Source organism: Pongo pygmaeus, chromosome 13 (genome assembly GCF_028885625.2).
Source record: "Pongo pygmaeus isolate AG05252 chromosome 13, NHGRI_mPonPyg2-v2.0_pri, whole genome shotgun sequence".
Taxonomy (NCBI): domain Eukaryota; kingdom Metazoa; phylum Chordata; class Mammalia; order Primates; family Hominidae; genus Pongo; species Pongo pygmaeus.
The window spans coordinates 54,342,015-54,358,660 of NC_072386.2; the positions used below are offsets into that span (position 1 = coordinate 54,342,015).

The following is a 16,646-nucleotide window of genomic DNA, read 5'->3' on the forward strand; positions in this document are numbered from 1 at the left end:
GGGTTTCAGTGATTTTCGTGCCTTAGCCTCCCGAGTAGAGACTGTATTTTAATATCCCAAATTCAGGTGCAACCACTGGGCAATGTTGACTTAAATAAGAAAAGAGTATATTGCCAGCAAACACATAATATTGTCCTTACTTCCTTTGTGAAATGTCTACTTTAAAGAGGAATTTTATAATATTCTTAGGTTTCCAATATTAAACGTAGAGGTCCAGTAAGGATTTGAGGACAGAATTTTATCTATGGGTTGGAAAAATTATGTTCACTTAATAAACTTTTTTTATTTGGCCTTATGCTTGCAGCACCCACGCCACTCCCTGGGCACAATGTAACAGAGATAAGTTAACATTTCCAAGTCTCTAGGATACCAGTGTTTATAGTGTCCTGATCAGGGTTTACTATGTGTTAGTAGACTAGACATCTCTGAGTGTGATATGAGGGGCCCCAAGTGATCGTCTAATCTAAAAATATTTCATTATTAGCACTCAAGAATGGTAATGGGACTATAAAAGAAATTATTCCTGTGGGTTAAAGCACACAAGCTACCAGAGTATCCTGTTAAATTGTAACACCTGGAAAGAAATAATGACATGTGAATTAACCCATTATCGGCCATTAAGAACCCAAGAGGGATCCATTTTTCAGGTTACTAACCATCCATTGCTCAGCAGAGGAGAACGCCCTCAAAGCAAAAGATTTGACAGTAGAAGAGTTATGGTGACCCAGCACGTACAGGGTATATAAGCCTGGATGGGGCTGAAATGGGAACTCTGGAAAGTGAAGGGAGGTGTGAGTGAGGAAGGATGAAAAAATATGCTGAAAGAAATAAAGGCATACAAAATACACATGTACTTCCTTCCTAAAGCTGACAAGACTCAACCCTGGTGTCATTAATTGAGTCTCCTCAGGTATAGAATTCAATAAAGAGACCAACAACTACAGAAACAGAAGTAAGTAGTTTCTCAATAGATCCTTAAGAGTTGTAAGTAGTATTATAAGTATTGCACTATTCTAGATGTTATTAAGAGATGAAAGGGGAAAGCTAATATGACTTCAGTATATACTATGCACTCACCCATTATTTAGTTATCTCATTCAATCCTTACAACTACCCTGTAAAAGAAGCAGTAATTCTTCTTATTACATATGTGAAAATTTAGAGTCAAATAGCCCATGTGACTTATACAAAGTTACTTGGCATAAAGTTTAGAGCTTAATAATTCTTGTTATTAAGCGCTGTGTTGGAAGATTCACATGCATCTCTTATTTAATATCAAAGCAGTCCATTAAGTAGATATTAGTAGTATCTTTATTTTATAGCTAAGTAATCAAATGTTCAGTCAGGTTAATTACTTTGTTTAAAATAAGTTGAGGATGCTGCGATTGAAACACACACTGACTGTTCCCAACCCTTAATTGCAGGAGTACGTTGCTTTCCAGGTGAGAAGTCCCTGGCTTCTGTCCTTCAAGCAGTGCTTCCCATCTTACTATTCCACAGGACATTTTTATATAAAATGTTATATAATATAAGCCATATTGTGGAGCAAAAATATAACAAATTATCTTAGATTGGCAAAAAAAAAAAAAATTCCTCATCCTTTTCCTCTCTCCCCCCACTCCTCTTCCTTCTTCAATGGTCTAAACTTCCTTTTGGGTGTGGGCCCCCATTTCCAACTATAGGCAGATACAAAGGGCTGGAAGGGAGGTACCTAAGCATGTCGTTTACAAGTATCTTAGACCATTTCAGGTGTGTATCCATTTAAGCTAAATTTCAAATTCCCGTCATCAGGTCTGTTTCCCTCCTCTCTTCCTATTTCCAGAGATAAAGTCTACATTGAAAAGGGAAGCAATTGTGTCCTTGTGAGGGCAAGACAGGGCTTCAGGAGCCCACATGGATATTTTGCCTGCCTTGTCTTTCAAGATGTCTGATTGATTTCTGTGAGGACATTTGCCTGATTTGACAACAAGGTCCCAGACTGGCATCTCCTTTTTTTTTTTGAGATGTAGTCTTGCTCTGTTGCCCAGGTTGGAGTGCAGTGGTGCGATCGCGGCTCACTGCAACCTCTGCCTCCCAGGTTCAAGTGATTCTCCTGCCTCAGCCTCCCGAGTAGCTGGGACTACAGTTGTGCGCCACCATGCCCAGTTAATTTTTGTAGTTTTAGTAGAGACGAGGTTTTGCCATGTTGGCCTGGCTGGTCTCGAACTCCTAACCTCAGGTGATCCCCCCTGCCTCGGCCTCCTGTAGTGCTAGGATTACAGGCATGAGCGACTACACCTGGGCTGTCATCTCCTCTTAAAGTCTGGGATCTGCTCTTCATTGGCTCTGACTGCTTTTGTCTTCACCCAATCTGGTTCCTGTCAATGATGGTGTTCAGCAACTGGCTGCATCATGAGCACATTTCATGGTCATCAGATAACTGCTGGGCTCATACTACCAGAGCCTCCTGGTGTCAGAGACCTTTAGAGGTGCTACCTTTGCATTCCCTTATCCCTAATGGGTGACTCTCTCTGAAGTTTCTGCATGAAAACTACATCCCCTTTGTCCCGCTGGAAACTTCTTGGATAAGGAGGGATGAGAGCTACAGGTACCAGTGAGCTGGTCCTTCAGCCTACTACTTATGTGGGTTCTTTTTTTGTTTTTGTTTTTGTTTTTTGAGACAGAGTCTCACTCTGCCACCCAGGCTGGAATGCAGTGGTGCGATCTTGGCTCACTGCAACCTTTGTCGCCTGGGTTCAGACGATTCTCCTGCCTCAGCCTCCCAAGTAGCTGGGATTATAGGCACCCGCCACTGCACCCAGCTAATTTTTGTATTTTTAGTAGGGATGGGTTTCACCATCTTGGCCAGGCTGGTCTTGAACTCCTGACCTTGTAATCCACCTGCCTCAGCCTCCCAAAGTGCTGGGATTACAGGCGTGAGCCACCGTGCCCAGCCTTTATGTGGGTTCTTAAGTACTACTGTACATTTAGAAACCCCTGCAAATCCAACATCTGCTCCAGTGCAAATGTGAAGCAAACTTATGATGCTACTGCGCCATTTCTAACTGCCAGGAAGGCTTAGGGAAAGCACTTCATGTCACATGCTGTGTCTCTTGAAAAAGGCATATTTACCCTAACCAGTTGAAAACTTCTGTCAACATAAAATTCGAACACAAAAGTTATAGCAATTACCAAAATCTGGAAGAAATCAAGATGTCTTTCAATAGGTAAATAAACAAAATGTAGTACATCCATACAATGAAATATTATTCATCATTAAAAAGAAATGAGCTATTGAGCCATGAAAAAAACATAAAGAAAGCTTAAATGCATATTGCTAAGTGAACGAAGACAACCTGAGAAGGTTTCATGCTACAACATATGACAACTATATGACATTCTGGAAAAGGAAAAAACTATGGAGACAGTGAAAACATCAGTGGTTGGCAGGTTTTGGGAAAACGAACGCAGGGGTTTGTTTATAACAGTGGAACAATCATACACCGCATAATGTTTTCATCAATGACAGACCACATATAGCACCAAAGTGGTCCCATAATATTATAACGGAGCTGAAAAATTTCTATTGCCTAGTGACATCACAGCCATCCGAATGTCGTGGCACAACACATGACTCACATGTTTGTAGTGATGTGTTTGCAGTGATGCTGGTGTAAACACACCTACTGCACTGCCAGTTGTGTAATGGTATAGCACATACAATTATGTACAGTACAAAATACACAATAATGATAATAAATTATTATATTACTGATTTATGTATTTACGATACTATACTTTTTATTGCTTTTTTAGAGTGTACTCCTATTTACATATTTTTTAAAAGTTAACTGTAAAATGGCCTCAGGCAGGTTCTTCAGGCGATATCCCAGAAAAAGGCATTGTTATTATAGGAGATGACAGCTTCATGTGTGTTATTTCCTCCAAAGATCTTCCAGTGGGACAAGCTATGGAGGTGGAGGACAGTGATATTAGTGATCCTGACCCTGTGTAGGCCTAGAGTAATGTTTGTGTTTGATTTTTATTTTTTACAAAAATTTTTAAAAAGTTAAAATAATTAAAAATTACAAAAGTAGAAAAAAGCTTATAGAATAAGAATATAAAGATTTTTGTATGGCTGTACAATGTATGTGTGTTTTAAGCTAAGTGTTATTACAAAAGAGCCAAAAAGTTTTTTAAAAATTAAAAGGGTTTTGTTTTGTAAGGGTTTTGTTTTGTGTTGTTTTGTGAGACAGGGTCTCACTCTGTCACCCAGGCTGGAGTGCAGTGGCGTGATCATGGCTCCCTGGACACTCGACCTTCCCAGGCTCAAGTGGTCTTCCTGCCTCAGCATCCCGAGTAGGTGGGATTACAGATGCCTGCCACCACACGTGGCTAATTTTTGTATTTTTTGTAGAGACCAGGTGAGACCAGGTCTCGCCATGTTGCCCAGGCTGGTCTCGAACTCCTGGGCTCAAGTGATCCTCTTGGTTCAGCCTCCCAAAGTGCTGGAATTATAGGTATGAGTTACTGCACCCAACCAAAAGGTTTATAAAGTAAAAGAATCACAGTAAGCTAAGATTAATTTATTATTGAAGAAAAAATTAAATAAATTTAATGTAGCCTAAGTGTACAGGGTTGATAAAGTCTACAGTAGTGTACAGTAATATCCTAGACTTCCATATTCACTTATACTCCTCACTGACTCATCCAGAGCAACTTCCAGTTCTGCACATTCTATTCATGGTGTGTGCCTTATTCAGGTGCACCATTTTTACCTTTTATACCGTATTTTTGCTGTACCTTTTCTATGTTTAGATATGTTTAGAAACAGAAATACTTACCCTGTGTTGTAATTGCCTATGGTATTCAGTACAGTAACCTGCTGTACAGGTTTATAGCCTAGTAGCAATAGGCTATATCATATACCAGGTGTGTAGTAGGTTATACCAACTGGGTTTGTGTAAAGTACTCTCTATGATGTTCACACAACTTGGAAATCTCCAAACAATGCATTTCTCAGAAAGTATTGACACTTGACTGTACTCTGTATGATAATGTAATTATGGATACATGTTACAAAACACTTGTCAAAATCCATAGAATGTACAAAACAAAGAATGACCCTTAATGTAAACTATGGCTTTAGTTAATAATACTGTATCAATATGGGCTCATCAATTATAACAAATGTGCCACACTAATGCACAATATTAATAATAGGGAAAGCTGGATTCCTGGGCAAGATGGCCAAATAGGAACAGCTCCGGTCTTCACCTCCCAGCGAGATCAATGCAGAAGGCAGGTGATTTCTGCATTTCTGGCTGAGGTACTTGGCTCATCCCATTGGGGCTGGTTAGACAGTGGGTACAGCCCACGGAGGGCGAGCTGAAGCAGGGTGGGGTGTCGCCTCACCTGGGAAGCACAAGGGGTTGCAGAACTCCCTCCCCTAGCTAAGGGAAGCTGTGAAAGACTGTGCCATGAGGAACAGTGTCTTCTGGCCCAGATACTATGCTTTTCCCATGGTCTTCACAACCAACAGACCAGGAGATTCCCTCGGTGGCTACACCACCAGGGCCCTGGGTTTCAAGCACAAAACCGGGCGGCCATTTGGGCAGACACTGAGCAAGGTGCAGGAGTTTTTTTTCATACCCCAGTGGTACCTGGAATGCCAGCAAGACAGACCCACTCACTCCCCTGGAAAGGGGGCTGAAGCCAGGGAGCCAAGTGATCCGATCCCACCTCCATGGAGCCCTTCAAGGTAAGATCCACTGGCTTGAAATTCTCGCTGCCAGCACAGCAGTCTGAAGTCAACCTGGGACACTCGAGCTTGGTGTGGGGATGGGAGTCCACCATTACTGAGGCTTGAGTAGGGGGTCTTCCCCTCATAGGGTAAACAAAACCACTTGGAAGTTTGGACTGGGCAGAGCCCACCACAGCTTTGCAAAGCCGCTGTAGCCAGACTGCCTCTCTTGATTCCTCCTCTCTGGGCAGGGCATCTCTGAAAGAATTGCAGTATCCCCAGTCAGGGGCTTATAGTTCAAACCCCCATCTCCCTGGGACAGAACACGTGGGAGAAGGGATGGCTGTGGGAGTAGCTTCAGCAGACTTAAACATTCCTGCCTGCTGGCTTTGAAGACAGCAGCAGATTTCCCAGCACAGCGCTCAAGCTCTACTAAGGGACAGACTGCCTCCTCAAGTGGTTCCCTGACCCCTGTGCCTCCTGACTGGGAGACCTCCCAGCAGGGGTCTACAGACACCTCATGCAGGAGAGCCCTGGCTGGCATCTGGCGGGTGCATCTCTGAAACAAAACTTCTAGAGGAAGGAACAGGCAGCAATCTTTTCTATTCGGCAGCCTCTGCTGGTGATACCCAGGCAAACAGGGCTGGGAGTGGACCTACAGCAAACTCCAGCAGACATGCAGAAGAGGGGCCTGACTATTGGAAGGAAAACTAACAAACAGAAAGAAATAGCATCAATATCAACAAAAAGGACATCCACACAAAAACCCCATTGGAAGGTCACTAGCATCAAAGACCAAAGGTAGATAAACTCACAAAGATGAGGAAAAACCAGCGCAAAAAGCCTGAAAATTCCAAAAACCAGAACGTCTCTTCTCCTAGAAAGGATCACAACTCCTTGCCAGCAGGGGAACAAAACAGGATGGAGAATGAGTCTGATGAATTGACAGAAGTAGGCTTCAGAAGGTGGGTAATAACAAACTGCTCCAAGCTAAAGGAGCATGTTCTAACCCAATGCAAGGAAGCTAAGAACCTTGAAAAAAGGTTAGAGGAATTGCTAACTAGAATAACCAGTTTAGAAAAGAACATAAATGATCTGATGGAGCTGAAAAACGTAGCACAAGAACTTTGTGAAGCGTACACAAGCGTACACAAGAGCCGAATCGACCAAGAGGAAGAAAGGATATCAGAAATTGAAGGTCAGCTTAATGAAATAAAGCATGAAGACAAGATTTGAGAAAAAAGAGTGAAAAGGAATGAACAAAGCCTCCAAGAAATATGGGACTATGTGAAAAGACCAAACCTGTGTTTGATTGGTGTACCTGAAAGTGACAGGGAGAATGAAACCAAGTTGGAGAACACTCTTCAAGATATCATCCAGGAGAAATGCCCCAACCTAGAAAGACAGGTCAACATTCCCCAACCTAGCAAGACAGGCCAACATTCACATTCAGGAAAAAAAGAGAATACCACAAAGATACTCATCAAGAAGAGCAACCCCAAGACACATAATCATCAGATTCACCAAGGTTGAAATGAAGGAAAAATTGTTAAGGGCAGCCAGAGACAAAGGGCAGGTTACCTGCAAAGGGAAGCCCGTCAGACTAACAGTGGATCTCTCTACAGAAACCCTACAAGCCAGAAGAGAGTGGGGGACAATATTCAACATTCTTAAAGAAAATAATTTTCAACCTGGAATTTCATATCCAGCCAAACTAAGCTTTATAAGTGAAAGATAAATAAAATCCTTTACAGACAAGGAAATGCTAAGGAATTTTGTCACCACCAGGCCTGCCTTACAAGAGATCCAGAAGGAAGCACTAAATATGGAACGGAAAAACCAGTACTAGCCACTGAAAAAACAAACCAAAATGTAAAGAACATCAACACTATGAAGACACTGCATCAACTAATGGGCAAAATAACCAGCTAGCATCATAATGACAGGATCAGATTCACACATTAACAATATTACCCTTAAATGCAAATGGGCTAAATGTGGCAATTAAAAGACACAGACTGGAAAATTGGATAAAGAGTCAACACCCATAGGTGTGTTGTATTCAGGAGACACATCTCATGTGCAAAGGCACACATAGGCTCAAAATAAAGGGATGGAGGAATATTTACCAAGCAAATGGAAAGGATAAAAAGAGCAGGGTTGCAATCCTAGTCTCTGATAAAACAGACTTTAAACCAACAAAGATTAAAAAAGACAAAGAAGGGCATTACATAATGGTAAAGGGATCAATGCAAAAAGAAGAGCTAACTCTCCTAAATATATATGCACTAATACAGGAGCACCCAGATTCATAAACCACATTCTCAGAGACCTACAAAGAGACTTAGACACCCACAAAATAATAGTGGGAGACTTCAATACCCCACTGTCAATATTAGACAGATCAACGAGACAGAAAATTAACAAGGATATTCAGGATTTGAACTCAGCTCTGGACCAAGTGGACCTAATAGACAGCTACAGAACTCTCCACTCCAAATCAACAGAATGTACATTCTTCTCAGCACTACATTGCACTTAGTCTAAAATCGGCCACATAATTGGAAGTAAAACACTCCTCAGGAAAGGCAAAAGAATGGAAATCATAACAAACAGTTTCTCAGACCACAGTGCAATCAAATTAGAACTCAGGATTAAGAAACTCACTCAAAATTGCACAACTACATGGAAACCGAACATCCTGCTCATGAATGACTACTGGGTACATAACAAAATTAAGTCAGAAATAAATAAGTTCTTTGAAACCAATGAGAACAAAGACACAACATACCAGAATCTCTGGGACACAGCTAAAGCAGTGTTTAGAGGGAAATTTATGGCACTAAATGCCCACATGAGAAAGTGGGAAAGATCTAAAATAGACGCTCTAACATCACAATTAAAAGAACTAGAGAAGCAAGAGCAAACAAATTCAAAAGCTAGCAGAAGACAAGAAATAACTAAGATTAGAGCAGAACCGAAGGAAGTAGAGACATGAATAACCCTTCAAAAAATCAATGAATCCAGGAGCTGGTTTTTTGAAAAGATTAACAAAATAGACCACTAGCCAGACTAATAAAGAAGAAAAGAGAGAAGAATCAAATAGATGCAATAAAAAATGATAAAGGGGAGATCACCACTGATCCCACAGAAATACAAACTACCACCAGAGAATACTATAAACACCTCTACACAAATAAACTAGAAAACTTGAAGAAATGGATAAATTGCTGGACACATACACCCTCCCAAGACTAAACCAGGAAGAAGTTGAATCCCTGAATAGATCAATAGCAAGTTCTGAAATTTAGGCAGTAATTAATAGCTTACCAACCAAAAAAAGCCCAAAACCAGATGGCTTCACAACCGAATTCTACCAGAGGTACAAAGAGGAGAAGGAATGGTACCATTCCTTCTGAAACTATTCCAAACATTAGAAATAGAGGGAATCCTCCCTAACTCATTTTATGAGGCCAGCATCATCCTGATACCAAAACCTGGCAGAGACACAACAAAAAAGGAAAATTTCGGGCCAATATCCCTGAAAAACACTGAGGCAAAAATCCTCAATAAAATGCTGGCAAACAAAATCCAGCAGCACATCAAAAAGCTTATCCATCACGATCAAGTAGGCTTCATTCCTGGATTGCAAGGCTGGCTCAACATACACAAATCGATAAACATAATCCATCACAGAAACAGAACCAACGACAAAAACCACATGATTATCTCAATAGACACAGAAAAGGCCTTCAATAACATTCAACAGCTCTTCATGCTAAAAACTCTCAATAAACTAGGCATTGATGGAACATATCTCAAAATAATAAGAGCTACTTATGACAGACCCACAGCCAATATCATACTGAATAGGCAAAAGCTAGAAGCATTCTCTTTGAAAACTGGCACAAGAAAAAGATGCCCTCTCTCACCACTCCTATTCAACAAGTATTGGAAGTTCTGGCTGGGACAATCAGTCAAGAGAAAATAAATAAAGGGTATTCAGATAGGAAGAGAGGAAGTCAAATTGTCTCTGTTTGCAGATGACATAATTGTGTATTTAGAAAACCCCATCGTTTCAACCCAAAATCTCCTTAAGCTGATAAGCAACTTCAGCAAAGTCTCAGGATACAAAATCAATGTGCAAAAATCACAAGCATTCCTATTATACACCAATAATAGACAAACAGAGAGCCAAATCATGAGTGAACTCTCATTCATAATTGCTACAAAGAGAATAAAATACCTAGGAATACAACTTACAAGGGATGTGAAGGACCATTCAAGGAGAACTACAAACCACTGTTCAAGGAAATAAGAGAGGACACAAACTAATGGAAAAACACTCCATGCTCATGGATAGGAAGAATCAACATCGTGAAAATGGTCATACTGGTAGATTCAATGCCATCTCCATCAAGCTAGTATTGACTTTCTTCACAGAATTCGAAAACACTACTTTAAATTTCATATGGAACCAAAAAAGAACCCATATAGCCAATATAATCCTAAGCAAAAAGAGCAAAGCTGGAGGCATCACATACCTGACTTCAAACTATACTACAAGTCTACAGTAACCAAAACAGCATGGTACTTGTACCAAAACAGATATATAGACTAATGCAACAGAACAGAGGCCTCAGAAATAATGCGACACATCTACAGCCATCTGATCTTTGACAAACCCGACAAAAACAAGCAATGGGGAAATCATTCCTTATTTAATAAATGGTGTTGGGAAAACTGGCTAGCCATATGAAGAAAACTGAAACTGGACCCCTTCCTTACACCTTATACAAAAATTAACTCAAGATGGATTAAAGATTTAAACCTAAGACCTAAAATCATAAAAACCCTAGAAGAAAACCTAGGCAATATCATTCGGGACGCAGGCATAGGAAAAGACCTCATGACTAAAACACTAAAAGTAATGGCAACAGAAGCCAAAATTGACAAATGAGATCTAATTAAACTAAAGAGCTTCTGCACAGCAAAATAAACTATCATCAGAGTGAACAGGCAACCTACAAAATGGGAGAAAATTTTTGCAATCTATTCATCTGACAAACGGCTAATATCCAGAATCTATAAGGAATTTAAGCAAATTTACAATTAAAAAAAACCCCATCAAAAAGTGGGCAAAGGATATGAACAGACACTTCTCAAAAGAAGATATTTATGCAGCCAAAAAACGTATGGAAAAAAAGCTCATCATCACTGGTCATTAGAGAAATGCAAATCAAAACCACAATGGGATACCATCTTACTCCAGTTAGAATGGTGATCATTAAAAAGTCAGGAAACAACAGATGCTGGAGAGGATGTGGAGAAATAGGAACATTTTTACACTGTTGGTGGGAGTCTAAATTAGTTCAACCATTGTGGAAGTCAGTGTGGCGATTCCTCAAGGATCTAGAACCAGAACTACCATTTGACCCAGCAATCCCATTACTGGCTGTATACCCAAAGGATTATAAATCATTCTACTACAAAGACACATGCACATGTATGTTTATTGAAGCACTATGCACAATAGCAAAGACTTGGAACCATCCCAAATGCCCATCAATGTTAGACTGGATAAAGAAAATGTGGCACATATATACCGTGGAATACTATGCAGCCATAAAAAAGAATGAGTTCATCTCCTTTACAGGGACATGGATGAAGCTGGAAACCGTTATTCTCAGCAAACTAACACAGGAACAGAAAACCAAACACCGCATGTTCTCACTCATAAGTGGGAGTTGAACAATGAGTACACATGGACACAGGAGGGCAACATCACACACCGGGGCCTTTCGGGGGGTGAAGGTCTAGGGGAGGGATAGCATTAGGAGAAATACCTACTGAAGATGACAGGTTGATGGGTGCAGCAAACCACCATGGCACATGTTTATCTATGTAACAAACCTGCACCTTCTGCACATGTATCCCAGAACTTAAAGTATATATATATATATATATATATAAAATATATACATATATGTATATACACACATATATATACATATATGTATACATATATACACATATATGTATACATATATATATATGTATATATATATGAATATTCACACCAAACTCTTTACACCTCTGGGTTTGATACTGGCTCTCAACTGGGGATGCTGCTAAGGGATAGAGTGCTTGGTAACAGGGTGGCTGTGTCACAGCAGCCAGCATAAATCCAATGACTGAAATAAAGAACCATCATTTACTAAAAAATAATAATAACAACAAAATAACAGGGAAAACTGGTGGGAGGAATGAGGGAGAATGTGGGAACTCTCTGTGCCTTCCACTCAATATTTCTATAGCAAACTGCTAAAAAAAACTATTAATTCTTTTTAAAAAGCATGAAACAGATTTTCATTGGGATTCCATTACTGTATTTTTCTCCCCACACTATCTTTCCAGGGTTTCAGGTTTAAAACTGAGTCAAGACTTTGATCTCCTACCTTCCCCAAACCCCTCTCCAAAAGACTGAAGGGCTATCTTTTACTTCCCCTTACTGGCTTTTAGGAGCTTTACTTATGTCACATCCTCCTCCTTCCTCGGGAGATATTTGCCCCACCTCCAACCTCTTCTACTAAGAGATAAAGATGTAAGACAACAGTGAAAGGAGCTATGCTGTCAATAAGGAGGATTAGTGAATTATATTATTATTATACACATCTTATTCCTAATTGTACAAGTAGAAAAATCTTTTTTTTTTTTTTTTTTTTTTGAGACGGAGTCTTGCTCTGTCGCCCAGGCTGGAGTGCAGTGGCACAATCTTGGCTCACTGCAAACTTGCCTCCCGGGTTCAAGTGATTCTCCTGCCTCTGCCTCCTGAGTAGCTGGGGTTACAGGTGAGCACCACCATGCCCGGCTAATTTTTCTATTTTTAGTAGAGACGGGGTTTCACCATGTTGATCAGGCTTATCTTCAACTCCTGACCTCGTGATCCGCTGGCCTCGGCCTCCCAAAGTGCTGGGATTACAGGCGTAAGCCAGCGCACCTGGCTGAAAAATCTTTATAACATAATGTAGAGCAAGTTAGTATGCCCATAAACATGATTATAAACTTTGGAGGATTTTCTGAAATGTAAGATACGTATAAGCAGCACACAAAATATATGGATACATATGATGGTTAATATTAGGTGTCAACTTGATTGAAGGATGCCTAGATAGCTGGTAAAGCATTGTTTCTGGGTGTGTCTGTGAGGTTGTTGCCAGAGGAGACTGACATTTGAGTCAGTGGACTGGGAGAGGAAAACCCATCCTCGATGTGGGTGGCCACCATCCAATTGGCTGCCAGCGCCATCTAGAACAAAGCAGGAGGAAGGTGGGATAAGCTGGCTTGGTGAGTCTCCTGGCTTTCATCTTTCTCCCGTGCTGGATGCTTCCTTCCATTCCTCCCACCCTAGGACATCAGACTCGAGGTTCTTCCGCCTTTGGACTCTTGGAGTTACACCAGTTGTTTGCTGGGGGCTCTCAGCCTTTGGCCACGGCCTGAAGGCTGCACTGTTGCCTTCCCTGCTTTGGACTGAGCCACTACTGGCTTCTTTCTTCCTCAGCTTACATACGGCCTATCGTGGGATTTCACCTTGTGATCCTGTGAGCCTATTCTCCCTAATGAACTCCCTTTCATATATACATATATCCTACTAGTTCTGTCCCTCTGGAGAACCCTAATACAGTACAGTTTAATGAATAATCATAAAGCAAATAACTGTGTAACCACCAACCAAGTAAATAAATAGAACATTTCCACCATCCTCATCCCTACCCCATATGCCTCTCTCTCATCATAACTCTCTTCCTATCCTCTCTGGAAAACCACTATTTTAAAGGTTTGATAATCACTTCCTTGGTTTTTTTAATATTCACAGAATTTTAAAACTGAAAATGATCTGTTGAAGATTTTGTTCCACACGTTTCAGATGAGGACTTTGAAGTCAACAGACCTAATACCTTTCCCAAAGTCACAGAAACTGGTAACGAAGGATCAGAAACCAACTATTCTGACCTCCAGAGATCCTTGATATATATAACATTCTCTGCTTATATAATGCTCTGTATATAGTGCATTAGGAACACAGGGAAGTGTGTGTGTGTGTTGGAAAGTTGGTAGTAATAATAATAGCTATACTTTATTGAGGGCTCATTATGTACCTTATAACAACCCTCTGTATTGTATGTTAGATGTCATTACTTATTTGTTTATTCCTGTTTTACAGGTGAGGAAGTTGAGACCTGCAGATATTAAGTTGCCAAAAGCCAGATAATTAGTATGCAGGAAGATCTGGATTCCAATTTAGTCTTGTCTGACTCCAAAGCTTGGGCTCTTGTGCATGTTGTTTTCACTTAAAACACTTGTTTTATTACTATAAAAGTGATGCATTCTTATCGTCAAAAAAGTTCTAAAAGTGGCATCGGTTAGGAATGTCCTTGTCCACATGAGCAGGAAAACCCTGTAAATAACGTAGAGTGAGAGAAGTTTATTTGGTTCACAGAATAAGAAGACTAGGCAGGGGTAGAGGTGGGGTGGGGAGGTAGGTAGAATAGGGCCATTTATGGCAGCTCAATGATAACATTACGGACCCATTTTCTATTTTCTCACTCCATTGTCCTTAGTGTGTACACCTTTGCCCTCAGGATTTTCATATCAAGGTGGCAAAAAGCCACTCTATCTCCAGGTATTGCATCAGCATTCCAGGTGGGAAGTGGAAGGCAGAAAGAAGCAGGAAGGTGCCCTTACAAGGAAAACAATAGCTTTTCAATAACCCCTTAACTTATGCCTCATTGTCCACAATCGTGACACATGGCCACCCTCAAACAGCAAGGGAGCCTGGAGAAGTATTTTTAGAAAAGCACACACTGCTACTCCAACAAAATTGGAATCCTGCTATTAGGGATGAAAGAATAGATTTGGAGTAGGCAATTAGCATTGTCTTCCACAAACACCATAAAAGGTTATTAATTGAAACTTAGTGGTCTTTCTACTACTTCTGACTATCATCCTCCTCTCATGTAATAATCACAGTTGATTTTTTGAGTCATGTTTAAACGACAGAATGGACATGTATGAAAGAGACTGGAACAACTTCAGTGGTGCAAAGGGGATATGTGCAAAGAAAAAAAAATAGAGTTGAATCTGAGCAAGTAAACTGAGATGAATTAGGCATGAATTGACAACGGCCCTTACAGATTAGGCAGAGGAGTCTGGCTATTATACAAAGACTAAGAAAGCCACTGTAAATTTTGAACAGAAAAGTGAAATGTTTCTATAACAAGAGAATACATATTTGTTGTCATACTGAGATTCTTAATCCCTTTCCGAGCTAAGTCAATATAGTTATCAACACTTTGCTGCTTACCACCTCCAGAGCAACATGCCAGAGAATGTGAATAGATCACTGGAGCACGATTCACCATTAATTAACAGCATTATTCTTTTTGGTGATTTATAAAAGACAAAGGAACAATTACTGTTTAACTAGAAATCTGTGTAGATATGAATGTCTCGTTTTCTAAGTTGATTACGCTACTAGTGTCTTTTTAAAAGCCATATGGATATGGTTTAAGCTTTAAAATGATCAGCTAATTCTATTCAAGCTCAGTGTATAATTCATTAGAAAATACTTCCTTTCCTACCACCAAAATGCCTCAGGGAATATATATTTTTTCACTCATTTGAATTATGTCAGCAGAGTTACAAAAGAACTTCTTTCAGATGACATGAAAAAGAGTTTACATGACTTTCCCGAAATATTTTTAGATAGTGTTTAGTGTTATTGGGAGCTTTCAGTACCAAAAATTATTTGGAAAGTCAAGAATTTGTTCTAATTCTTAAGCAACTTGAGTTTTTTAAGGAACCTCCTGTTCTGGTATTTCAGGAGGTAATTTTTCTATGATTCTGCTTGTACATGCTTTCTCCTGTAATCACAAAGTTTTGATGTTACTGCATTTTGGGACCACCCTAACATTTGAAACTTCTTAATTTGAAGACATTTTTTCTTTACAGTTTTTTATTTTGCTTTTTTCCTGTAGGAAATCATGAAAACAAATAACAAAAAATGGCTGGGCACGGTGGCTCACACCTGTAATCCCAGCACGCTGGGAGCCTGAGGCGGTGGATTACTTTAGTCAGGAGTTCAAGACCAGCCTGGCCAACATGGTGAAACCCTGTCTCTACTAAAAAATATACAAAAATTGGCTGGGCATGGTGGCATGCACCTGTAATCCTGGAGGCTGAGGCAGGAGAATCACTTGAACCCGGGAGGCAGAGATTGCAAGATGGTCTCACTGTACTCCAGCCTGGGCGACAGAGACTCTGTCTAAAAAAAAAAAAAAAAAAAAAAAAAATAATAATAATAATTATAGAAGCATTTCCTCTTCTGGCTTTCTTAATAACTTTGAATATAAAAGTTAACTTTTGTTTACACATTTCACTTATTTTTTACCAACTAACTTTAATATTATTTACTGTACAAGGGTTCACTAGTTTCTCAAATTTATCTACCTTGTTGATTTTATATTAATAAATTTGGATAACAACTGGTCATATTGATAGCAGTAAGATTAATTTATATCCTACCAGCCTATAGTGCAGGACAATTTGGCCCAAGGGTAGATTGGATTTTACCTTTGAACTAAATATGTAAAACTGTAAATATTATTTCAATAAAGATACCATCTACTTAAGAAAACATATTTTCTGTCACTATAAAATTACTTCAGTAATAGCCATTTAAGGTCTTTTTTAAAACGAATTTTTGAGACAGGGTCTCACTTTGTTGCCCAGGCTGGGGTGCAGTGGTTATGACCTTGGCTCACTGCAGCCTTGACCTCCTGGGCTCAAGTAATCCTTCCACCTCAGCCTCCCGAGTAGTTGGGACTACAGGCACATGCCACCACACCTGGCTTATTTTTGTATG

General features: G+C 40.0%; 1 long non-coding RNA gene across 1 annotated transcript in view; it reads right to left on the minus strand.

The window, feature by feature from the left end:
• Positions 1 to 16,046, minus strand: part of LOC134737895 (uncharacterized) — a 92,782-nt gene extending 76,736 nt beyond the window's left edge. The window contains exon 1 of the long non-coding RNA XR_010123305.1: positions 15,946 to 16,046. This is a non-coding gene — a long non-coding RNA (uncharacterized LOC134737895). The remainder of the gene's footprint in view (positions 1 to 15,945) is intronic.
• Between the last annotated feature and the right edge of the window lie 600 nt (positions 16,047 to 16,646).